Below are 13,944 nucleotides of genomic sequence, written 5' to 3' on the forward strand. Positions count from 1 at the left end.
TTGGACAATCAATGGGTGATATAGCAGGAAAAAAAAACCAACCAAAACATAACAGATGAGTTATTTACTTTTTAATCCAAAGTATTTCACTGTCAAATTGACATGTATGGATAACATCATGTTCAGTTACCACAACTGTGCTTGAAAATGTACCTGGTTTGAATATATTGTCAACTGTCTGTCTGCATTAAAACAAATAGTGTAAAATATGCATTTTTATAGTCCTGTTATGTTTGGGTGGGGCAATGTTTAGAAAACAGTGAGTAAGATTCACCTGTCTTTCACTGGCCAGTAGTGTATTCCTTTCTGATGTGAGTGTTGAAGACGTGATCAGAGGGGGCTCGTGACTGACTTCTTCCTTTTCCCCTGCATTTTGTGAAGATGTAGGCAATTGCCATAGCTCTCCAACTTTTTTAGAGCATATGAATCCTGCCCTGTCTGCTAAAGAAAAACACTTTTACAAGTGTCTGCAAATATAGAAAGTAATAGTATTGGTGGTATTGTAAGTTAATGTTTTACTGATTATCATACTTGATCACACAAGTTTAGCAACATGCAGCTTACAAATTGCTTTTCTTTTGTTTGTGTGTGTATAAGGATGGGGGTTACCTTTTTTCTTCAAACAAGAGGTGCAATGTATGAAAGCCTTTCAGTTTCACATCAGAGTGATATTGTGGCAGCTGTCAAGTTGAATTGAGCTTATGCTGAGCAATAAGTAATGTGCCTACTGGGGGGAGGGGGGAACCCACCGAAACCTAAAAGCTTTAAAAAGACTTTAACAGTTGATTTCATACAAAGAAATCACTGGAACAAAAAAAAAAATAATCAGTGTCCAGCGTTTTACCCTTTGCTATCTGAGTGCAACTAGCTTAAGCCCTGTGCCTTTGTTATATCTGACTGGACTTGTGTTTGGAGACAAGCATCGTTTTTCCACTGGAGCAGCAAGAATCCAGAATTTCAGCATCTCATTCAGTTTCTGCAATTAAATTCCACTTTGCGTTGTTTTTAAAACTCCTTGTCACAAATGCTATGATACTTGTTTTCAGCTTACTGTATATTATGTTTTGCCAAAAAGGGTGTATGGCTGAGCAACAGGCAGAAAGGCTCTTTTTGTTGTCTTAGCTGCTATATTCTTAGTCAAACGAAAAACTTGAAGGGAGGGTAGAGGTTCACCTATGCTCTCTTAGGAACCTGTAACGCTGTGTGGCAATTAGCTTTCTGAGTGTGGCAGAGAAATGACAAGTGGGGAGCCTGCAGCTGGAGTGCAGACCGAGAAACTGCAGGGAACTTTCCCAGAGCGTGGTTTGGCAGCAAGACATCATAGAAACCGATGGCAGCTCAGGACTATGTTCTCCAGAGTTGTCTCTGCCTTGGCCCCTTCTCTACCTGCTCTTAACACAGTCAGTGGTGTTTATGTGCTTGTGAGTTAGCCATTTCAACTCCCTGAATTGACTTGCTGCATGATAGCTCCAGTGTCAGTGGAAAGGAAAAAGAAGGGTGGGATGGCAGCAGCTTCAGCTAGTTTAAGCTGCTGAAGGACGGCACCACCAGAGGTAATGGCATAAAGCGTTCCAGTGGTCCTGGGAGGAATTACTGAGTTCACTTAACTCTGGAGGTTGCTAGACTTCACTGAAGCACTAGGCAGGAGGTAGATTTGAGTAATTTATTTTCAGACCTTTTTGTTTAATCTGTTTTATGCAGCAGTTTTTAATTTTAACTTTTTCTAGTTTGTTTTAATATAAAGGCTTAAGCCTCTTTGCATGATCACATAAGGATAAGGTAGGAGCAATTCAGCCTTAGTAGTCTGGCCAGTTCATAGTCTTAACCCTTTCCTAATAATAATAAATATTTCAAAATTTTCAAGAAACAAGCAATACAGCCAGGGTTAAAAAAAACAAAACAAACCACCACCAAAAAACCCGACCAATTTTGTGATCTGGACCTGATCCTGCTAATACTTACCCATGTGAATGACCCTTTTGTTGCGATAAGCTGCGTATGAAACCATGCACGCATCTGCAGGGTTGATGCTCTAGCTATGAAAGTGGCAGTAAACTGATTTACCATTATGCTTCTCTGGACAATTAATCTGTGTTTATTTTTAGATAATTCTGAGTAGCAATGTTTGAATATATTCTCTTACACTCTAACAACAGAAGAGGAAAGAAAAAACACTCTGCAGACAGCGTGGCACTTGTGTGTTTGTGACAGCAGATGGCAGTAGGGCTAAACTGATGGAGGGTGGAATAGCTACTTTTTAAAAAAAAAAAACTACAGAAAAGTACTCGGGGTGAGGCTCTCAAGAACTCATCTTCTGTTTCAGCATCTAAAACGAAATCACAGGTCTTTAAAATTTCTTAAGCTTTTGGAAATCTGGCCTGCAGTGTACAGAAAGGTTTTCTATGCATCTGTGTTGCAGTCCTTCATTAAGCGTAGGTCAAACACACCCTGCCAGAGAGCAGAGATTCCTTGATTTGAGTTGCTGCATCTCTAGCTCTGCTGTCAATGTGAAGCATTCGCTGTGTGCAACCACCTTGAACTTTAGGCCACTAGATAGGCAGCCTAATTTTAAGATCCTGCTTTTGAAAATCTTGATATGGTAGAATATGGAAACTGAAAATGAGCAACTTGCACACCTACTTTTTGCTTCCCAACTTATATTCAACAGATGTAGTGAAATCATGGAAGTGTCTTCCTTAGGAAATCAGATCTTGCTGGGTGACAAGAGTGTTGCCAAAGACCCCCAACAAAATAAGTGTTGCTAACACACTTAACATTGGAGTTCAGTTATTTTTCTGAGAAATGATAACTGTGAATAGTTAAACAGGAAGCCTTAAAGAAAAGGCGTCGTGATATTTTCCAAACAAAAAGTTTACTTGTATCATTGATCATGGATTTTTAGCTCTAATGCAGTGTTAACCACAAGGCAGCTGATCACAATACTTAATATCTTTCTAATATGAAATCCTTTTAATGCCCATGTGCGCAATAATTATTTAAGATGAAGTTGTTAGACAACTTCAGAAACTGTGGAGGAGAAATGATAGACCAAGTTGAAGTAAAAAGTAGATAAATTTGTGCTGGTTTAAAAACATCTAATTTATAAGAGTCTCATACATCCTCTGATCCAGACTATGTTCTACAATGCTCCTGAGGAAAATTCTCATAACTTTCTATACTTCCTGGCACTTTCATTTGTTTTATTATGTTAGTAGTAGTGATAAAAGATTAGACAGGTTTAATACTTCATAATGAATTTTGGTGAGACTTTAATCTGATCCCATTATTTATGGAATATTAGTAAATGTCAAAATTGGTTTTGAAAAAAGATGCTGTGTTATTGAACATATCTGGAGCATTATTGAAGTGTCTGTTAGAATACAAAGGTTTCTCAGGCTTCTGAGCTGTTTATCAAATCAATCTGAAACACCAGTAAGACTTCAGAGAGGTGATTTGGCACATTCCCATGTGGCACACGTAAACACCTAACTATCTTAAATCCAGCAGCATGTACTACTAATAAACATTAATCACTGCATTGCTATGCAAAACTTAATTATGTATGGATAGGATGTAGTAATTAGACAGCATTAGCAGCATTGGATTACTAGACAGGTGTTCTATGACTAAATACTTAGATATGTCTAAATAATTAGATATATGTTTGTAGATATTAAATGGAGGCTGTGTCATAAATGTGAATGGTTATGTCCACTGAACTGCCAGTTAGCAACAGCAGATTGATTTCTACAACCAAAAAGAATTGTTCTATTTTTCCTTGGAGCACACTGTGCTCCCCTGGCCTTGTTACACTTGGTGAGAACCTTGCTCCTGACTTTACCTGTGCCAGCACTTCATGTATAGTGTTGTGAAAGAATAATGTAATTTTTCAGCAGAAACTGAAGTTGCTCTATGAATAAAAGGAAAATATAGTCTCCCTTCCCTAAAAGTGGTAGAAGAGTGGACATAGAAATGACCTTGAGGTATTAGTAACGGAGAGGTTAGCTTTGCAGCTGTAAGTACCCCTTACGTTGCCTATGCAATGCCTTGACTGCTCTGTGGATGCTCGGCTGTCCAGAGTGTGGTGAGTGCTGGCACTTTCCTCTGGCTCCAGCAGTGCAGAGAAGAACGAATCAAGGGTATAGTAGTATAGGAATGAGAATCTCAGTTCATATGAACTGTTCTACATACCTTGGTAGTCATGTTGCCTTTCTTAGGTACTGATTCTTTTTGACGGATAAATTAGTTTTCTACAAATTGTAGAAACTATTGCAAATAGATTGTTATCTTCTGATACTCTTATACCCAGGAAGCATGTACAAACTGTAAATGTTTTGTGGGGTTTTTTTAATTGGTTGTATGACTGTAAAGTAATGGGGGAGAGGTGCTCAACTGCAAAGCTAAATGTATCTGTACCAAGTTTTCCTCTGTCTTTTTTTTTTTTAATAGAAGTTCAGAAGCGCAAGAGAATCGTTATTGATCTTGAAATAATCAAGTTAGGTAATCTAAGAAAACACCTTTAAATTCTGGTTTCAACTAATATGTTTTCTGAGGTGGTACTGTAGGAGTAGCCACAGTTTTGTATTCCTAAAGGTAGTAAGTGGTGGTGTTTTTGTTGTTGGCGGGTGGGTGTTTTTTGTTTGGGGTTTTGTGGTTGGTTGTTTTTTTTTTTTTTGAAACCCCTTCTGTAAATACTAACTTTAGCAATACAGAAACTGCATTTCATGTTCTGCAAAGTAAAAATTTCTATCTAAAAATGCCACATCTAATAGCCCATAGGACTTTACTTTTGCAGCAGTTGTCTCGGGAACACACAAATATCCTCTGAAGTAACCTAATAATAGAAGGGAAGAATTAGGATAAGCATCCCACCACTTTTTTAGGAATTCTGCTTGATGTTTTCTCCAGTTCATTCTGAACATTGTGGTCAGCACTGGAATAACTGAAGGGGAGGACCAGTGACACTGTCTTTCAGTGTTGCACTCTGATTTTGCACATGTGTATGCATACACATATATGAGCCATAATCTCCACTTCTTTGGTGAGGTTATCTTGACAGATATGGCCTTTTATAGGTAAATTTAACGGTAACTTTGAAATTGCTGTAGGCAGGCTGGTTGGTACCTGTTTATAAAAACAAAGCAATATTTCTCAGCCTTTCATAAAACTAAATTTCCTTTATCAGGGATTAAGGGAAACTTAAAGGTATTCCAGTACTGTAAACATATGAATGTAAAATGAGAAATAATGTAAATCAAATCCAGCACCTTCTGAAATGAGTTGCCTGAAGATACTAAACTATAATGTCAAAATTTGAAGCAACTGTGAAGTGTTAATTTGTAAATACATGGAGTTAAATGCCTCACAGTTGGCATTTCAGTGTGCTTATTTAACGGCCTGCCATTTCGGCACTTAATCCTATCAAAAGAAAGGAGGAGGATTAGAGCAAGAGAAGCTTTTTGAAAATGTCACTTTTTATGAAAATTCATGAACTTGTAAAATTTGATAATATTTGTAAATACAATAGGGAATAGTTTTGAGATTTGTGCCTTACATAATATTCTGTAATCCATCTTACAAATAAACTTGAAGGCCATCAGGGTTTTTCTGTCTCATCTTAAAACATTTGAGCTTTTTGACTTGGGGCTTCAGAAAGCTTTTCTGTGATTTAATGAGACCTTCTGTGAAAATGCACTGTAGTTCTTTACTGCTCAGAGACTACTGAATATGAACATTTAAAAAAAAACCCAAAAAACCCCAACTAACAGCTTTTTTTTTTAGTGCATGTACAGTCAGGTAGTTGTTTAGAACCAGATGTCATCGCTCTAGTCACAGCCTGACCTGATACTTCTTGCCTGCTTGTAAACTGTTCAGAAGCTATCATATACTGCATCCTTGGACATGCATACCCTCACCTGGGACAGGTAGAAAGCAGTGCTCACCACACTTTACTGCATTTGGCAGCAGATGATACTAAATGCATCATGTGCATCCAAGTCTGTAACTTCCCTTACATGCACCTTCTTTCTCCTTCTGTCCATGCTTGAAGTCATGATCCTTCCGAGCCTCGCCTGGAGTGCTGCAAAGGTTGACTGCTTGCAATGAATCCGTCTTGCTGAGTTTCAAATTTAAAATACCAGATGAAAAGATTAACAAATAAAATGACTTAAGTAAGATTAATCTGTAATGAGCAGGGCTTAATGCTCTGTGTGTGTGCTTGCGCTTCCCCATGCCCAACTCTTACTATGAGAGCTGCCAACAGAACTCATCAAAACTCAACCCCACATTTGGGAAGAGAAGTTCTGCAGCCAGATTCTTGTCTCGTATAGTGAAATAAGTCTGTTTTGAAGCCACTTAATTCCAGTCTAAATCTCCGGTAGATTTTCGTAACCGAGTTGTATTGTAGCTGCCATTGGTAATACTGTCTGTTCAGTTGGGGTCTTCTGAGTTGATATTTTGCAGGGTGTTGTGCTGTCTGAAAGCGTAGTACTGACCTCCTCCCGATTCATCAGAGTCATGAAAGAGGCACGAGCCTTTTAGATGGCTGTGTTGGGTGAATTCACCTTTGTAAGACCTCTCTGTATGACTGTTCTAGGACAAAAATTATATACAACTTCCAAGCTTGATTAGGGATTAGTTCTGTTCTTTTAATGCTTTTTACAGAGCTGATAAACAACATTGACTTTCGCTGTGTGTTCTTTCCTTGGAAGATACTAATGTAATAACCTGTAGTAGAGTCTGAGTTACCTTTTAGTTCCCTGTCTTCCATATCCTCCTGATAGTACCCAGTTTGAATAGCAATTGTAAGCTTTTCTTGTAATACTTTTTAACTTACAACTTTGTATTTAGACTACAAAACTATTAAGTAAACACTAAATGATACCTTTTCCTTAAAAATGCGTGTAAAAGCTAAGACAGGCACACTGTTTTTGTGTGTCACTAGATGTGGTGCTGATGCCTTTTTTTGTATTCTTGTCATCTGTTCTGCTACATGTCCAAATATTGGATGCAGGAAAGAGTTTTTTAAGTAGGTTTTACAGCAGCTGTTTCTCATTTGCAAAGAAATTGATTTACAGTGATAGCTGATATTGCTAAATAAATAGATGGTTGATGCATGAAAGCTAACTTTGTTTGTATAAACAGTATGGCCTATTGTAAGAGAGATAACAGTGTTTTATTGACCAGAGTAAACAAAGTAGTTTCTGGGTAATTCAGTATATTTCTGGAATGACTTTCTAAACTATTTTGTTACGTCCTATTGCAAAGTTGTATGGCCACATGAGCCAGCAGCTCAGGTTGGTGACTGCTGCACATTGCTGGACTGGAAGGGGAGGGACTTATTTAAACAGATATATTTACAACCACCTTTGGAAAAATAAGCTGTTGTCATTTTCATTGGTTTGTAGTTTGTTTTTTCCTCTTTGGTCTTCTGGTTTACTTTTTAAATATTTTTTTTTCAAGGCACTTTTATAAAGTTAACCTCTTATTAAAGTAGTAGGTTTTTTCTTTTTAGATTGAGAGATTGGGATCTGTTCCTATAAGGAGGTAAGAATTTGACTGAAACTAATTTACACATTTATATGGATTTCAGTGATTTTGTAATGTTTTCCTACCAAATCAGGACCTGACCAAGTAAACTGTTGGGCATGTTGAAAACTGTTGCCTTCTGTTGGTGGATGGTTATGTCTCCCAAAATTACAAATTACGAGCCTGTGTTCGAATGTTTAATTACTGAACAAAAATGTGTTTTCCAGGTTGTACCAACACAAAGAGAAAGCCTGGGGGAGTGGGTAGAAAGAGTCTTGGGAAAGGGGCCCGTGGCTGTGAGTAAAAATACTTGTTAAGAAATAGTGAGGTGCTGGCACTTGCTCATATGCTCTCCTAAAACCAGGTAACTTCTAAAAATCAGTGAGACGCATGTAGGGGTTTGACACATGATGAAGCTGTAGGGGTGTTTGTTTCTGACTGCAAGTTGCTCAGTGGTAACTTGTCTATGAGTTACTCTCACAAGTAGTTCATTATCTGGAAGTTCATCTTGCAATTAGGGAAGAGAAAATAACATTGTAGTTTCTGCAGATTGTCAAAGGGTAGGCAGGTGCTTGTAGTTATTGCAGAACAGCTGATGTTTAACTTCTGACCCGTTAGTGCCTTCAGTAATCTGTTATTGCCCTTGGTTCCAAGTATAAACAACTTGTTTACAGACTTTGAGGTGCAGTAATAACTACTGAGAAGACTCCTCTTCTGAATACCACTTTACTTAGTTGCTTTGTTCACAGTTTTCAAAATTTGAGCAATTAAAGCTACTAAGTAGCTTTTTACTACAAGTTTATTGAGACCCTGCAGTTAAATTTTGCATTTAATTTTGGGTTTACTCTTTATGGGCTGTCTGACACCTTCCCATGCTCTCTTGCAGTATGTCAAATGCTGCTACTGAGTTTTATCTACCCTTGTTCTCTACACTGTTTATTGCAGCTATGGGCTACTAGAAAAAGGAGCAGGGAGAGTTTGGGTGCAAATGAATGTCCAGGAGGAGTTAACTTATTTTTAGCAGGATTTTGCCCAAATTGGTTATGTCATTCACTTGTTGTTTTGTGGTTTGTTTTGTGGTGTGGTTTGTTTTTTTTAACCCAAATTGAGTTTGGAGACTTGACAGAGTCTTTAACTCCTGCTAAATCACTAAAAATGATGGATAAATTTGGCAGACCTCTTCTTGAAATAAGGTAAACCTGTTACAGGTTGGCCTCCTGGAAAGTTTCTACTTTTCATTTTATAGTCTGAAAAAGGCATAACTAGTCTGGAAGTAGTATCGGCTCTTTAGCAGCTCGTTTTGGTAAAATGAAAGAGTAAGAGTGAGACATAGTGGCATACGTTTGGCTGCTGAGCTGTGCCGTCTGAAATGGAGATGTTTTAGATGACACAAACTGTAATACATGGAGCAGATGGAGACAGTAGAGAGGTAGGAGGATTGGTACTTACTGGCTGGTATTCGTCACCAGGTGAGCAGATTCTTCAGCACTAAAAGTAGGCTTTAGAGGGATGTATGAAATGAAGGGGTCCTGTACAGGCTGGTTATTACAGGTTGCTATGTAGCTGAAAATGTCCTTTTCTTGGTAGGTCATCTGTCATTTCTGTAACAGAAATTTGCTTGGCTATTGTTGCTCACTTTTAATGCCCATAGATGCATCAAAGTATCCAAAATAACCGCTTGCTTTTAGTTAATGGACACTGAGAGATGATGGGAGTTTGTGGCATTCATGTTTCCATCTTTTCTTTCCATTAATTCCCCACTCGGAATGCACACTGTACGTCAGTGAGGAAAGGTATCCAGTTACTCTGTGAGTCTTTAGGGATCCTGAAGAGGTTCGTGAATAGCATGGGCAGCCAGGAGGAATGCACTGTGAAAGGTGTGACCTATCATAGTTTGGACAAGCTTGTATTTTGCTTATCTGCTGATTTCTGTAGGGCCTCTGTTCCTGTCCATCCTGAGCTCCTGGTCAGCAAGAGCTGCTCTCACTTGCGGGCATATGGCATAAGATTGTATTCTTTTTACACATCTGTTTTGGCCTGCAACATGTTATACACCTAGAATTGTGATTTTTACACTTATAGTTGCATAAGTGCAGCTGTTTGCATTGTTTGTTTGGTTTTTTTACTAATCAGAAGTTTGAGTCTCTTTTCTGGTTCTCTATACGATTCAGGCTTCTTACAGATGTGTAGGGCCATCACTAGGTGCTCCTTTCTGGATTTCATCAGTTACCCTTCTGTTCTGATGAGTTTTTAGAAGGGATGGTATTCAACCCTTCTTGAGCATTAAGTGTTCCTGCATGGTCCATTGCAATTTAGTGAGAAGTTGATGAAAGTAGTATATTTTCTCTTAGTTCTACTTGATTTATACAGTCTCTCTGCCTGTCTATCTGTTTGAAAGTGACTTTGGTTAACTATGTAAAATATTACTAGGTACAAATTCAACTACACTTGAAGGAGGGGTATAAGTCTCAAAGAAGAAAGATTTTTCCTGAAAACAAAGAGCTAGAGATGGAAAGATACGAAAATAGCATCTCCAAGGCAAACATTGGCAGATTTCTGGTGCTAATGTGGTGTGGGAAGCTGGTAGCTCCTCTACACAAATGTAGTTTGGTGTGAGCCATGGCTTGTCTTCTCTCATAGAGTATGTGAAGGGGCAAATGGCATTGGATTCCCTAGTTTTGCTTTTCACAAAATGGCTTGTATATAAACATTCTCATTAGTAGAGGAAATATCAGGTACTTGAATCTGGTTCTCATTACCAATTTAGCTGGTGTAAGTATAGAAGTTAATTAGCTTAAACAAAAAGCATCATCAGGCTAAACATCAGGAAGAAATTTGGAATGAAGATTTTTTTTAAAGTATCCCTAATATTTAGTAATATATAGTATGAGAATAATTATTATTGGTGATTTAACTAATGAACTCATGGTTCTTTAATGTAGGTATTTGATGTCCTTCAATGGGAAGGAAATTAATTTTCATACACCACAAATAGTTGATAACTAGTGGTCTCGTTTTGTGGTGCAAGTATCAAAATACAGGCATAAAAACTGAGTGACTGCAAAGAAAGCCTTTAGTTTTGTGGGAAGAATTCCTTATTCTGACTACAATGCTATGTAATGTTGCTATTTTTATGAAGTCAAATGAGTTAAGTAGTTCAAATTCTTGGATTCAAGGTAATGCAGTGTTGTTACGTGTGTCATGTCTTACCTTCCTAGAATGCTGTAATTATTTAACTGAACATTATCTCAAAATGACTGTTCATTTTTTCTTCCTTTCTTCCTCTTCAATCACAAGCTGAAGCAGAAATTAGATGTTTGTCTCTTAGTGTTACAAAAGACACTTATAGGTCTATCAGGGTGGAGCTCAACATCTGGAGGCAACCGTGAATGAGAATGGTGTTTGGAGTATTTGTATGTTGTCATCGTTTTCACTAGTTACTGTGGCTACTCTATGTCTGTAGGACAGCAGGAGTGAAATCTTGCTTTGGGCAAAAGTGCCTGTTAAGATAATTATTAGTGCAGGATAAGTGATTCTTCTTGCTTTTTTTTTTAAGGGTGACCAAGCATTTTAAAAATCCTTTCAGTAATTAAAAAAATGTATAAGCAAGCATTTTGTAATGCAAGTGTGGTGTGTGTTCTCCAAATGCTCTGTAATGTGGCAAATAGAAACGAGAAAGTAATATGAGTGGGCAGCATAGCAATCGCCCTGGAAAAGCCTCGAGGATCAAAAATGGAACTGCCGATTCCCGTCATACAAATGAAATGACTAAAAGGTCATTCCAGTGTATTAAAGTTAGATGTAGCAGACTGATGTTCTGCGAAGGACACCTATGTATCGGAAGTAATCAGTAGTGAGTCATTGCCAGAAAATGGAGCATTCCCTTAATGCAGTCTGTTAAAAGGCTGCCTCCATTAAAGTTTTGGTAAGATAAATAGAATCTTTGAACTATGAATGTCTTTACGAATATTTTAACCAAAAGTCAGTATCTTCAGAGCTTTACTGATGTCACCTGTTTCCATTTTTAGGTGCTTAGTTTGGAACAAGTATCATGTCTGCGCACCCTTAGATCCATGTGATGTTAATTGAAGCTATGTATTTTCCCTAGCTGATGGAAGAAAACAAAACCAAAAAACCCCCTTAGAAATCTGAGGCCAGATATGCAGAAAGGTGTGGGGTTTTTTAATTATAAAAACAGCCATAAAGTTTTTCCCATCTAAACAAATATACATACATATATAAAGTGTGTATATATATTTATATAACTTGTACATATATATAAATACATGCACTTAATATATATAAATTTGTGTGTGTGTATATATAAAAAATGGAAAACATCACTTATTCTTCTTCAGTTAAATTTAAATGCAAGTCTCCTGGCTAACAAATTGACCATGCATTTAAAAAATGTAGATACTTGTAAATACAGTAAATGACCCCTGAGAAATTGGGCTTGGCTTATCTGAAGTTCACCAGTGCTTACAGCTCTGATGATATACAAGAGTCAAGAAATACAAAGGTGATGACATCATCAGAGCAATTGCAGAAATTTGTTTCTAGGTTCCTTGGTAGTTAAATCACACATCTGTGGGAATATAGTAAGAATAGGCTGTACAGCAGCTTGTAAACTAAAAATACAATCACTTTACATAACAATGTGAACTACGTGTGAAGTGAGCGTAGGATTACGATGTTCATAACTTCATAACACAAACACACACGTGGTCCATCCCCACTGTAATCTCTGCCACTTTCAAACCAGTGATTTTCACTGATCTCAAATCAGATGCACATTTGTAATAAGTAGAGATGAAAATACACATAATCTATATGATTTCAGTGAACTAGTTAAGCCTGTAACAAGTAACTTGCTTAAGTTATAAGTTGCTGTTCAGTCACATGGTGTTTCTGTGAATGTGGAGTCAAAAATCTATTTGAGCTATATAGCCTGTTCTTAAGGAACATGAAAAACACCATGTGACCAAAGGTGTTGATGGATGTTTACATACTCATGTATAATATGCTTTTACTCATAATTTTTTGATCTAAGACCTATGTATAGACTGTAGATAAAGCTGTCCTCTATGGACATGTATATATAAATAAATGAAAGACAATTTGGAAAATGGATGTGTGTATCTCAAACTATGTTGACGGGCAGGATGCTTAGGCTGCCCCTACGTTAATAAGCGGTACAGCCTTGGGGCTGAGGACATGACTTCCACGCTGTACGCATCGTGGAGGTTTTACTGGGGTCTGCTTCTGGTCTGTCCTCCTGGATTGACCATGGGTTAGCAGTAGGAGCACATTGTCAGGTGTAGCTTCCTCTGGAGGGAATGCACTTTGTGTGTTCCAGGAGCACATAGTAATGCAAATCAAAGCGCAGCAGGTGGAGACCATGGGAAGTTCTGCCTCAGGAGCACCCGTCTGATCTGAACTGAAAAGCAAATGTAGGCATAGGCTTTGACCAGCTGTTAGATTGCAAATTCCAGCTTTGGTGTTGGCTGGCTTGCTGCTCCTCCCCCTTTTGTCTCTCGACTGAGCTAAAAAACTACAGAATTTATTTTGTCACTGTCTTGCATGTGGCACGGAGATCTAACTGTAAAAAGTCATCAAGCTTTTATTTTTTTTATGTTCATGGGAGGCATAGTAAAGAAGTAGCTGAGGGGCTGTTGAAGCCTGGGTTAAACTTTACCTCCTGTGGAGTGGCAGGGAGGTAGGTTGCTTGTCGATGGATTTAGATTATGCAGTGAGGCTGATGCAGAAGTCCTTTTATGTAAAGGGCTAGAGATGTGGAAAGAAAGCATGTCACAGATCAGTATAGGAGAAAAACTTGGAGGGCTCTAGCTGCCCGTATGTTAAGTATTTGGGAGGGGGGAACTGTGGGCAAGACAGGATAGATCTGATATATATGACTTCAATCCCATAAAATAGCTCAAAATGGAAAAGAAACAGGTAGCAATGATGTGCAGGTGAATATATTCTTCTGCCTAGGTAACTCAATCTCTTGTGATACCTACAATGAGGCAGCTACATTAGTATTGGTAGTCATTTGTTATGTCTTTGAACTGTTGCTTTACTTGGGAGGGGTGAAGTCCAGTGCTGAGTATTGATGAGATGAGAATTTTGGGGGTGCTCCTGAGTCATCTTAGTTGTGCTGCCCTGTTAAAGTACAGGGAAGTAAGGGAGAGGTGGGGTGAGTTTTTTAACGGGTAGGGTTGGTTTTGTTGTTTCAAGACTGATATGAATGTACCTGCATTGCAGGCACGCAGTTTTGACCTGAAGAAGGCTCCCCACTTAGGTGGTGTAAGATGTGTTAGGAGTGAAACACTGCATTCTGTGCTCAACATGGGAGCTTAGGGCGGCCATGGCGAGAGCCTTGCTAGTTACGCAGCCGTGTCAGCAAGGAAAAAT

General features: G+C 38.2%; 1 protein-coding gene across 1 annotated transcript in view; it reads left to right on the forward strand.

Moving 5' to 3' along the window:
- The window catches only part of PDZD8 (PDZ domain containing 8), a 74,809-nt gene that overhangs the window by 34,592 nt on the left and 26,273 nt on the right, over nt 1–13,944 (forward strand). The window lies entirely within an intron of this gene.

This window comes from Pygoscelis adeliae, unplaced genomic scaffold (assembly GCF_000699105.1).
Source record: "Pygoscelis adeliae isolate BGI_AS28 unplaced genomic scaffold, ASM69910v1 Scaffold4, whole genome shotgun sequence".
NCBI lineage: Eukaryota > Metazoa > Chordata > Aves > Sphenisciformes > Spheniscidae > Pygoscelis > Pygoscelis adeliae.